This window comes from Pipistrellus hanaki, assembly GCF_964339955.1.
Source record: "Pipistrellus hanaki genome assembly, chromosome: 2".
In the NCBI taxonomy this organism is placed as follows: domain Eukaryota; kingdom Metazoa; phylum Chordata; class Mammalia; order Chiroptera; family Vespertilionidae; genus Pipistrellus; species Pipistrellus hanaki.
In genome coordinates this window covers 128,991,885-129,002,376 of record NC_140504.1, presented here as the reverse complement: position 1 = coordinate 129,002,376, position 10,492 = coordinate 128,991,885, and the positions used below count along the sequence as shown (strand labels likewise).

The following is a 10,492-nucleotide window of genomic DNA, read 5'->3' as shown; positions in this document are numbered from 1 at the left end:
CCAGAGGACTTGGACCTGATTTTGGTTCCACCACTTGGTAGCTATTATTTGACAATGCCAAGACTCTTATTGAGCTTTGGTTTTCATCCATAAAGTACCTAAATGAATAGTACCTAACTCAATGGTTATCCTAAAGGATAAATTAAATATACGTAAAGTGTCTAAGGTTATTATTATAAATATTATATATATTTCATTTTTATATATCAATTTTATATGTATATGTTCCATATAATCCATTTGTATATATAATAAATATTGTTAAATCTGAGTTCCTTCATCAATGACTCACTGTGTCAGCTAGGTAAGCCATTTACTCACTTTGAGCTTTTAATTTTTACATTTGTAAAGTGGAGATCACGCTACCTGTCCAGCCTAAATTCAAGAGATTATCCACCCAAATTAGCTAGGGAACTCATCAGCCCAATTTCTGTACTGCCACGTTTAGCAGTTTGAGAGGGTTGCCTTTCAAAGTATTATAAACTGGTGGTTTAAACAACAGCAGTTCCTGTTCCAGAAGCTAGAGATCCAAGACCAGGTGTTGGCAGCATTGGTTCCTTCAATGCTGTCAGGAAAATCTGATGCCTTGCTCCTAGCTTCCGGTGGGCTGCTGGCAATCTCTGGGGTTCCTTGTGGAAGCATCACGCTGGTTGTTGCCTTTCCCTTTGTATGGCATTCTCCATATTTGAGTGTCATCAACAACATTGTACTATAAGGACAGCAGTCATATTGGATGACAGTCCATTCTAATAATTTCATTTTAAATCTATTACTTTTGTAAAGACACCATCACCAAATAAGGTCATGCATACTCTGAGAAATTGGGGGTTAGGATTTCAACACAAGAAATTTAGGGAACACACAATTTAACCCATATCACTGTGCTTCATTTAAAAGGTTGCAAATCAGGGCACACACAGGGAGTATGACATACCTACATTGGAAGTCCAAGAGAACTCAAACTCCTGGCTATAATTCATTGTACCCCAGGCTACAAAGTGCAAATACAAGCAGCTATATCTGCAACACAAATCTATTTTCTCCACAGGCAGGACTGCCACATAGAACACCCAAGTAAATCTGAATTTCAGATAAACAATGAACAAATTTTCAGTTATGTCCCATGATCTTCCTATATCTTTATTTGGAAAAGGGGACACCCTACCCATTGGTGGATTGCTGTTACATGCTGCACTGAGCTAGCTACACAAGCTAGCTACTTAAAGTCCCCCTATAAGAACTGTCTGAGGTATCTGTTATGCACAGAAATCCCCCAGTTCCATCCCAGACCCACAAAATCAGACCCTCCGGGGAAGGAGTCTGGAAAGCTATAGGTTTAACCAGTAGTCAAGATGATTCTTATAAAAGACACTTGGTAAACAATGAGTTAGATGAGGAAAAAGAGCTGTTGAAGATTTTAGTACAAAGAAGAATAAAGTAAAAACAGAATCGAGAAATAAACAGCTGGGAATAGCAAACATCTTTCTAATTTAGTATATGGGAGTATAGGAAATAGGACTAGATAACCACAAATAATTAATGCTTACCTTCTGGGGAGGTGGAGTTTGTGTGGTAATTGCATTAGTCAGACTGTTTTCCCCTGTGCTTAGTCCACACCAGGTTGGAACCTGCTAAACCTCCAGTGCCCTGCAACCACAGCCATCGGCCCTCTTGACACTGTCTTCTGGCTCTACCCGAGGCCTGCCCAGGAGCGAACTCCCATTGCCTAGGGGTTCTCAGCCTGCCTAAGACAGGGAAATCATCTTTCTCACTACAAGTGAGAATGTGAGGCAGAACCCTGCCTAGTTTGTGGGTGGTCTGACTACAACTAAATGTTTTGAAATATGTTTCAAATATGGTGTGCGGGGTTGGGGGGGGGGGGAGTGGGGGAGACAAGCAAAAACAAAGCAAGTACCACATTAAAATAAAATCTGTGTTTTAAGCTGCTTTTAAATAAAGCACCTAAAGCATTTAAATCAATCTCATTGACTTCATGTGCATAATAATTCAGATGTGCAAAAACTATATTGGTTTACAAAACTAAATTATAGTGAGTAAATAAACACTTCTTGGATTAATTCTACAAGGTGCTGAACTGTGAAATATTCTTCGGACAATCCGACCTGTTTTGGGTCCTTTCACCAATTCTGATTACCTAATCCCAAGCTTCTTCTTGTACTAGATAGTTGAAAAGATTTCTGAGCTCTGTGTAATTTGAACTTTGTCCTATGAGGCTTAAATTCAACAAAAGCATTATACATATCACATCATAGATACAAATCACACAGTAACACACACCCTTTTTTTTATATAACATTACAGGTTATTTTAGCTTTTGGATTTTAATGTACAGAGTTTGACTTTTTACTTAATATAGCTTGGTTTATTAGGAAAGGATGCAGCAACAACAAAGGAGAAACAACCAGGAAATTTGAGAATTCATGACAACAGATCCAATGTCTAATGCTCTTTCAGATACATTATAGTGAGATACCCAAGGATAAAATGACAAAAATGAGTAATATTCTTATGTCCGAGGCTAAACCACATTTTCACTGAAAATATAACTGATGATTTCTCTGAGGAAAATAACCAAGAAATAAGAGTATTTAAATTTTAATAAAAATATCCTGTCACATTATAATTGCATTGAGACAGATATCAATGAAATTAGACGTAAAATATAAAGCAGGGAGTCTATTTCATTACAAGGTTACTTAGGATAGGAGTGTTCATTATATAAGTTAACTTCATGTCAACTGAAGGAAACTTTTTCCCCTCAAGCAGCAATTTTCATCTGGTGGGCTGTAAACATTTTTAAAACATGCAATACCTGACTATTTACTCAGGATCACTGACTTTTTTCCCCTTAGATTGTCAAATAAAAAATGACAACAGTCATCTGGTATGAATGAATCAAAATTATACCTTTTCTGTTTTTTGGGCAGATTAGCAAAAAAATATGATATATTTAGGTGTGTAAGAATTTTAGTAACTATTTTAAGTGTGCCATAGATGAAAAAGTTTGAAAACTGCTGCCCTAAAGACCTGGTAATATCTGAAGGTTGAATAATGCTTCATATTGTAGTTTCTACATGTATTATTTCCTTCAATTTTCATCAGTAAAGAATGTAAGGATGAGAAAAGTTAAATATTTACGTAAATAATTCTGACAAAGCAGTGTTAAAATCCAGACTGAGTAGTGACATCTATGCAGTGTGTCTTGTTATTGGCCCACCAATGAAGATTCAGGAAAGAATCCACTATAATTGTTTGATTAAATTTGTATTTATAATTCCTATCTTAAGTAAAATATGATATTTTTAATCAATACTAAATATTTTCAAGTAATTGTACTTAGACCATCCAAATCTGATAAATATAGACAGGACCCAATCCTAATTAAATTGATCTTACATATTCAAGTCTGTCATATGTCTTCTAACGAAAAAGACATTAACATTTCTTTTGTCTCCATTCAATAATTCTGGCATTTGAAGCAGTAGGGAAAAATATCAATGTTCAGGAGCCCCGGTTATTCAGATTCCATATCTGATAGCTGTTCTGTGTCAAAGGGCTCAGCTAGAATCCCAGAGTGCCCTTCCTGCATGGTTCTGAGTTAAAGCTGGCAGAGATTTGCAAGCAGCAGCCTCTGCTCTCTGAATGAAGGTCAGCGAGATTAGCGATGGTGACAGAAGTTGCTGAGATGTGGGCAGGTTCCAGCTTATCCTCACTGTCTTCACTGTGCTTCCATCAATTCTGTCCCTGTTACCAAGGCCCAAGGCTCAAGGCCCACCACCAAAAGCCTGGCAGCAAACCCGCAGAGGCAGCTGCTACACGGAAGCACAGCTGCTCACAGCCCTCCATAAGCTTCCCTTTCACGGTCCACCTGGGTGGCTGGCCATCCTTAGCTCCTGACTCTGCTCCTCTGAATCCCACCTGGACTGCACCTGCCCCCACACTGTGGAGCTCTAATTCCTTGTAGCAAATCCCTTGTCCCACAATGCACAATGGTTCCACTCCCCTTGATCGACGACCCTTGACTAATACCCACCCCTTCCAGACCACAATTGTGAGAGAATTAGCCAGTATTCTTTTTTCTAATTATGATTTTTTTCTTCATAATCACTTTTAAGACTAAAACTCTAATCCTAAAAGGATGTATGTTTATCGTGACAAATAAAGCAAGCCCAATTCTGCCCAATGATATATATAACTGCACAGGGGCTTCAAAGTTTATATGTTCCTAAAGGGTGGTTATAAGCTCTTTCAAAATTTTTTTTCTATCTTCTTTCTTACCAGAATTATCTCTTCTTCTCAGTTACTATGCACAACTATATGGAATATACAGTCATGATTGAACAAACTAAAGCATATAGGAGCAAAAAACCCCCGTATTATCTTTTCCAATAATTATGCAAAGGCACTGTAAAAGCAGCGAAGTTAAAAAAAGGAACATCAAGATCGATCTCTGAAGACTTCTAAAATGATGCATATTACTAATGCTCAATTATAAAGTCTCAAAGGAACTCAGGCTGAGTAAAGTAATGAACATGCATTTACCAATTCGAGCAGCACTTTATTCAAGAACACATTTCCAAATAATGTTGCTGGGTAGATTAAAGGAGATAGTGTTTCAAAGACTAATAGCCACAGAAAAGCTTTGAAATCAAAATTAAGATAGCTGGCATTAAAGGTGTCTCTACATGTGTGTATAAAGGGGGGGGGGGGAGACACAGCATTTGGTTATTTAAATACAGAATTTAGGTACAGTCTTTGGTGAACTGAACTAATAGACATGTTAAAAATAATTTGCTTTTTCCATCTACACATTCAAATTTTATCACTTTTCCTCAAGAATTTCCTTTAATTTTCATCAGTAAAGAATGTAAGGATGAGAAAAATTAAATATTTAAGTAAATATTTCTGACAAAGCAGTGTTATCACCCAGCACCTATTAGAGCTACAGGCCATTTAGTCTATAGAATATGGTGACAACTATAGTACAAGATAGAGAAATGACTTAGGGCAGAAAGCCCTGGTTCACTGAGCACATCACTACTTTCCTGCACCCCTGGGAGGGTTTCACCTCAGCACATCCTTCATCCATCCTTTGCTCAGACTGTCATCCATTGCCAATGGCCATTCTTCTGTTATTGCTTTTTGGATTGCTTCTTCTTTTCGGTACATCCCAATTTCGTATCCCACACCTTTTAAAATATTATTTCTTTTCACTCTATACTCCATTTCTTAGAGATTTCATCAATATCCATGGTTTTAATGTAGTCTACATGTCAACAATTCTCAAAATTAGATCTCTAGCTCCAGTTCTTTTTCAAACTTCAGGTACGGCTATGTATTTAACTGGCTCCTTGATAATTCCCTTAGATTTTGTACTGAGATTTCAAAATAATATATCTGAACTTGAATTGCAGAACTTCTTAGCCAGATGTGTGCTTCTTCCAGTCTTCCACATTCAGTACAGTATACCTTATCCATAAACCTGGGAATAATTAATGCCTCCCCTTCTTCGTCCTCACTCCTTATATCTAAATTCTGTTTGATCACATCAATATGCAGAACAGTGCATTTATCTGTATCTTGTGAATGTTTGTATGTAAGCATGTATGTGTATCTGAGATCTGTTCACTTCTCTCCCTCTCCACTGCTATAGCACCAGGTCAAATCATCACATGGTTTCATCAAATAGCCGCTTAAAAAAAAATTCTGACCACCCCCTCTCCCACTGAGAGAAGGGATTTGATCATGCCATTTTATTTAGTTAGTTGGTTATTATTTTTTTTCAATTACAGTTTACATTCACTATTACTTTGTTATTATTTTCAGGTGTACTGCACTTGGGTTGCTGCCTTAGCTTGGCTATTATAAATAACACTGAAATGAACATAAGAGTGCATATATTCTTTCAAATTAGTGTTATGGGGTTTTTCATTATATACCCAGAAGTAGAATCTCTGGGTCATAAGGCAGTTTCATTTTTAATTTTTTTCAAATAAGTTTTTATTGTTCAGATTATTACAGTTGTTCCTATTTTTTTCTCCCCATAGTTCCCCTCCACCCAGTTCCCATTCCATCCCATGTCCTTACCCCCGCCCCATTGTCCTTGTCCATAAGTGTTCGATTTTTGTCCAGTCTCTTAGCACATTCCCTTACCTCCGTATCCCCCAAGAATTGTCAGTCCACTCCCTTTTTATGCCCCTGATTATTCTGTTCATATTTTTTATTCACTCTATTTTTAGATTCACTTGTTATTAGATATGTATTTGTTGTCACTATGTTGTTCATAATTTTTATCTTTACCTTTTTCTTTTTCCTCTTCTTAAAGAATACCCTTCAGCATTTTATGTAATACTGGTTTGGCAGTGATTAACTCCTTTAGCTTATTCTTGTCTGTGAAGCTCTTTATCTGACCTTCAATTCTTAGGATTCTCTACTCTGCAGTTGGATCTCTGTGTATTATTCTTTTTTCAGTCAGAGTATGCTTAATCTCTAATTGGTCCTTTTTTATATCCTTGAGGGTCTCAATAAGTTCTTGGAGATTTCTAAAAAATTATTGAGTAACCTTATAACCATGGTTTTGAATTCTATGTCCAGTAGTTTGCTTTCATCCATTTCTTTCATTTGTGACACATTTCTTTGTCTCTACATATTGGCTGCTTCCCTGTGTTGATAGAATGGCTTTGTGTGCTAGGTGTCCTATAGGGCTGTGGCTCAACCTTTCTAGTCACTTGAGGAAGACGCTCTTGGTGCACCCCTTTGTGGGCTGTGTGCACAGTCTTATTGTAATTAAGCCTTGATTGATGTTGGTATGAATAGGTGGAATTGACTTCCATACCAATTGGCTGTGAGGACCAGTTGTGTCTATAATGAGATATGCTGTGCTGAAAACACCCTCATGTGGCAGAACTTGTTTCAGTGGGGCTTTGATGCTCACTGAGTCTGCCCCCTGAGTGTGTCTCATATAGATCTGAAGAGTTTAATCTGGTGCCTTCTCACTTTGACCTGGGTACACTGGGTCTTGGATCTCCAAGGAGGTGTTAAGTCAACCACTGCCTGAGGCCACCCAGTAGGAGCTACAGAGAGATCTGCAGATTCCTCCTCTTAGTTTGGGGTTTGGAGGTACCCAGAAAGGCACAGCAGTGAAGCAATGCAGACTGCTGATGAGCCTTAGGCCTTCTTTTGGAAGGTCTGGGTTTCTTAGACCCAGCTGCAGTTTGTTAAGTTAGGTGGCAAAAGGCCAAGTCATTCATATGCATATGCCTCTGCACATAGCTTGGATAGGGTTGTAAACTGGGTGGGGCATAGTCTCAGGGAATCATGAGGTGGTGCAAACAGCAATGGTTTCCTGTTGGCCCTGCCCCGGATAGGTCCCTAGGTCTCTGTGTCCCTCAGCATTGTGTAGGAACAATGAATGTTGCAACCACCTTTGAGAGAAAGGTGTCCTCCTGTTCCTGCCCAATGCCAGAAAGTCCAGTTTCTCCCCATATGAGTCTGGGTCCCCAGAGTCTCGCCTGGTACTGGAATTCAGAGCATCTCCCTCCCCACTGAAAAAGACCATAGTGTACTCAGTTGCCAGCCCTTTGCTGCGGGCACCTCTGTGCCTTCACTCTTCTGCACCTCTGCACCTTCTACCAGTCTAGATGTGCTTTTCTCTTTACTTCTTGTTGTAGAACTTCCACTCAACCAGCCTTCCCGTAGTTCTGGATGATGTCCATTTTTTTCTTTTAGTTGTAGTTTTGATGTGGTTGTGTGAGACAGCAAGTTCAGGTGTTTACCTATGTTGCCATCTTGGTTCCTCTTTATTTTTAAATTTTTAATGAACCTCCATACTGTTTTCCACAATGGCTGCACCAAGCTGCATTCCCACCAGTACTGCACAAGGGTTCCTCCTTTTCTCTACATCCTCACCAATATTTTTTTTGTTGAATTATTGATGATAGCCAATCTGATAGGTGTGCCAGATAGCTTCTTATCTTGTCCCTTCACTTACACTCTGGACCCCAACAATATGTTCTCTACACTGCAGCTACCAGTCTTTCAGAAATTCAAGTGAGATGACACCACCTCACTGACTCAAACCTTCTGTTGTCTTTGTTGCTAATCATCACCCAAGGATATTTTTCCATTGATTTCTTTTGTTTTGTTTTTTTAAAGAGAGTGAAAGGGAAAGAGGAAGGGGGGAAAAAGAGAGAAACATCCATGTGAGAGAAATATATCAACTGTTTGACTGGGGCTGGGATAAAACCTGCAACCCAGGTATGTGCCCTTGACTGGAAATCAAGCCCATGACCCTTCAGTGGGTAGGCTGACACTTTAATACTAGACCAGTGCTCAAACCTTTTGATATAACTTCCCATTGTTCTTAGGATAAAGTTCAAAATCCTTAACCTAGCCATTCATAATAGAAAACCTACTCCATTTAGAAATCTGGATATTGGTTCCTCTAGGAATGGGGTGGAGAATGTCAGATCCGCGAAATCATTTGGTCTGGCCCTGCCAAGATATTAGGAGTGACTTCATTAAATTTTTGACCAAATATAACAGGCTAATTTTTAAGTAGATAATTTTTTATGACCCAAGAATAATGTTATAAATGTTCAAATGGCCCCTGGTAGAATAAAGGCTCCCCACCCCTGGGCTCTAGGCGAATGAGCAGGGGATAGACACTGGTGTCTAAGTCATTGGAATGCCCTGTTTCTTAATCTGAGTGCTGGTTACATGCTTCCTAATTTTTATTTCATTTTAGTAAAAAGTTATCAAACTACACACTTAAGATTTGTGCATTTTTTGTATATATGTTGCACTTCAATAAAAATATTAAACAGAAATTCAAGGGGAAAAAAACAGACTCTGTAAATAAGGTAGCAATCACAAATAAAAGCTACATTTTCAATGCATGCATCAGTGAAAGGGCTATTGGACATGCATTCTCCTAGAAGCAGTCTAGTCACACCCTGTCTGTCCACTTTCCCTTCCGCTCTTCCTCCCACACAAAGCAAGCACTCACGAGGCTGTCCCTCTAATTTCAAAGGCCACCTATATGCTCAGCTTTTAATATGTGAGTTCCAATGGACATTACCTTCTCATGAATATTATTAAAGAGGGCACATCCCATTGAAACTATTGTAAATTATTCCAACCCTTTAGGATAATCAATTTTCATTTAATATTTAACATCTAGAAAAAAAATAAGATCTATATAAATGATGAAATAGTCTGTCATGCCCTGTCTGGTGTTTCTAAATGGTTAGAGCATCAGCTCAAGGACTGAAATGTATTGGGTTTGATTCCAAATCAAGTGCATATGCAGGGTTGCAGGTTTGATCCCAGGCCTTGGTCAGTCAGGTATGTGCGGAGGCAACCAATTGATATGTCTCTCTCACATCAATTTTTCTCTTTCTCTCTTTGGCCCTCTCCTTCCTCCCTTTCAGTCTTTGTATAAAAAAAAAAAAAAAAAAAAAAAAAAAAAAGCAATGAAAAAAATATCCTCAGCCAAAACCGGTTTGGCTCAGTGGATAGAGCATCAGTCTGCGGGGTCCCAGGTTCGATTCTGGTCAAGGGCATGTACATTGGTTGAGGGCACATCCCCAGTAGGGGGTGTGCAGGAGGCAACTGGTTGATGTTTCTCTCTCATTGTGTTTCTAGCTCTCTGCACTTTTTCTCTCCCTTCCTCTCTGTAAAAAAATCAATAAAATATATATATATTTTTAAATATCCTCAGGTAAGGATTAACCAAAAGGGAAAAAGTTAGCTTTCCAAAAAAATATATATATATATTATACATTCTATCACATGTTCATAAAAGATTTCCTTAGGGAATGCTGCCCATTTTCTTATATTTTATAGCATATTATTTATTCAGAAATACTATGGTAAGATTTTGAAAGAGAGAATTTGTGTTTTCCTTCTTTACCAAGAAATCTATGAGCAAAAGCAAGGTGATTCAATGAAGAGAGTTAGAAATGACTCTAACCTACAGGTGTTGGTTAGAAGTGACATTTCTGACAAGGGAGCAGATGTTTAGGGGGAGCTCTTTGAATAAGCATACAGTTAATGACACTCAGCCTCATCATTAAATTTAACAGCAGCCTTTTTCACTCAAGTAGCCTATCTGTGATGTGCCCCGAGCAATATCTACTATGGTGCTGGTGCTTTAATTTGCATATTGCATTAGAGCATGCAATATTTAAAGTGAAAACATGGGAGGCCTCCTGACATTGCTGATTAGGATATAGGCTTTGAACCTCTCACGATTTACTAAAGCAAAATTATTAGCACTGAAGTATATTACTACAACAGTTTGAAGACCATCTTTTAAATAGTAAAAGATATTAAAAAAAATTGTTCTCATAATATCACTTTCCTGCATTGTCTTGAAATTTGGCTTTAGTGTGATTTTAGGTATATGTTTAGTTAGCACTTTTCATGAGGGCTGGGCCAAACACTCAATATCTGACTAGAATGCAAAACT

General features: G+C 38.2%; 1 protein-coding gene across 2 annotated transcripts in view; it reads right to left on the bottom strand.

Annotated features, from left to right (window-relative positions):
- Positions 1-10,492, bottom strand: part of CDKAL1 (CDKAL1 threonylcarbamoyladenosine tRNA methylthiotransferase) — a gene marked incomplete at its 5' end in the record, with an annotated part of 619,533 nt that overhangs the window by 274,102 nt on the left and 334,939 nt on the right. The gene's annotated exons all lie outside the window — the stretch shown is intronic.